Below are 2,569 nucleotides of genomic sequence, written 5' to 3' on the forward strand. Positions count from 1 at the left end.
ACACAGCGATCTCTACAAAGAATTGATTATTGATTGCCTGTGTAAACTCCATAGGCCACCAGATCTGCTTGTGGGCGCATGACACGTGCGCCAGGCAAATTTTTTGTACCTTTTTTTTTTTGATAAAACTCTTATTCAATTATTTCTAAAAACCTTTTTCACCCTTCCTAGTTTAACGTTTGGAAGGCTTGACATCAACAAACATAGGTCGCAAGATTTAGTTCCGTCCTGTTTGGAAGCCTTACATCAACAGACATAGGTTGCAAGATTCAGTTCCATCCATGACGACAATCAGAATCATACCAGCATTCATTGCGTGTTCTCATTTTTTTACACGTTCAGGAATTAACGTACTTGACTTGAAGATAAAAAAAAAAGATATGCTTGCATGCAACACAGATGTGCTCACAGCCACCACCCCACCAGTAGAGCTATAGAAGCACCCATCTGGGAATCGGGATCCAGCACAACAGCAGTAGCACACCTCTCTGCTCTGAAGTTAAGAACAAAGCCTCCCATCCTTTTCTATCAGCAATAGCTAGGTACAATGAAACCATAGTTATGCATCTTGCATGGCCTCCTCTCCTTTTGTTGGTTAGATCTGATCATCATGAAGGACTAGAGAGGATAAGTTTTAAATCGGTCTTTCTTTATTCTAAGAAGGGAGACATATGAAAGAAGAAAAGTTAGTCAACTTAGATTGCATTAATGTTGGCCGTCGTTCATTGGACATCTATTCTTAGGCCTTTTACCGAGTATTTGCCTATACGGTCATCCATACAAATCATCATTCAGATTTGGATTTGAAATTTGGAGCTATACAAACCATGGATACAATATAGATGGAAATCAGTTTCTAGATATACATAGTGTTTTAAGAGTGCTTGTAACATGATGTACTAAGCTATAATACAATACAATTCTTCTTTCGTCTCAAAAAAAGATAATGTTCCACTAACATTTCTACATAGTCCACAGTAAAGAAATTTTCTATGCACTTGCTAATATTAAACTACATTTTAGGACTTCTAATTGCATTATTTTTTTCGTTATGAGTATTTAGTTTTTTTAAAAATATATTTATGAATTTTTTATTTTTTTTGAAAATATCTCTAGTCCGATTTACATCCCTAAACTTTTAACTTAGTTCAGTTTCACCCCTCAAATGTGGGGTCATATTAGTAAAACCATCACCAAAACTAGGCACTGAACATGTGAAAACAAACAGTTTTAAAAGTTGTTTTTGTAGTTTAGAAAAAAATAGTAAGGAACCATTTGCTGGTTCCCAAAATAAACTCTCGTGTTAGATGGGCTAAAGAGCCATTTAGATTTGCTGACAAGCCCAGTTAGCACATTGCTCACTATTGAGACACGACGAGCGCGCAGACCAACTTCATTTGCTGACAAGCCCAATTGCCTCATCCACGGAAGGAACCTGGCAAACCAATCCTCACGTGTCAATGTATGATTTTAGTCAGCAATCACTGTAGTAATTTCCTTGAATGAAAAAACGTAACGACAATCCAGCCACCAGGACTGCCTGCAGACGCATGACAAGTGCGCTCGGCAATTTTTGTTTTCATTAATTTGTTGGGAACTGCTACAATACTCCTCTTTTTAAAAATTGCACAAATCTTAAAGCAACCTATTTAACTAATTATTATGTCTCATGGGTCACGCTGGGTCATGTATGGGCTTCAGCCCGTAGAAGCCAACCCAGACCCAAAGCCCAAGTTGCTCGCTATGATTCCTCATTGACAGAGGCAGGGCACGGATAGCCGAGAGGGCGAGACGTTGTGTTGTATGTTCGCCGTAGTGGCGATGGCGACACCACACGCCGTGGGAATGGGAACAGCTGAACGCCAGCGCGTCGTCCAGTGGTCTCTAGAATTCTCCGTTTTTATGTCGAGGGCCCTGTTCTAAATAGCGGACGTTATAGCGCTATTTAGCGTTTCTGGAAGAGGACTGCTAAGCTATGGAGATTTTAACGCTAAATGATTATTCCCGCTATTAGCAGCTAATAGCGCGCTAATTTCGCTAAATTGGGTTAGTTTAGCGCCGCTATTTGGCCTTGGGATTCATTTTCATGGGCCCAAATAACTTAGAGGCCCAAATAGCAGGGATATGCCCCTATGTGATGTATGTTATTATTGATGTATCATGTATGAACTACGAACTTTGATGTAATATGTTAGTAACCCTTTGAAATATCTATCACTATTGGTATTCATAATGTTTTCATCTTTATTATGTATAAAATTACATGATATTTGACAAATTTTTTGCTCAACCGCTAAATGGCTTAGCCCGCTATTAGCGCGATATAGCTTTTCTTAGCCTTTTAGAGAGGCTGCCGCTAAGAGGCTTAGCACGCTATTTAAAACACTGGTCGAGGGCCATGCGGTTCCAGACCTTCTCTCGTTGATCAAAGTGGGAAATCATCCAACAAATCGAGCAGACAGAGAGACAGTGCACAAAATTGAAACATACTGTTAGCAGGATCTATTCAGGTGAATATGATAATTATTTTTTTATGCCTGCAGCGGTGTGCAAAAGTGTGTCACTCAAC

This window comes from Sorghum bicolor, chromosome 8, assembly GCF_000003195.3.
Source record: "Sorghum bicolor cultivar BTx623 chromosome 8, Sorghum_bicolor_NCBIv3, whole genome shotgun sequence".
Lineage (NCBI taxonomy): Eukaryota > Viridiplantae > Streptophyta > Magnoliopsida > Poales > Poaceae > Sorghum > Sorghum bicolor.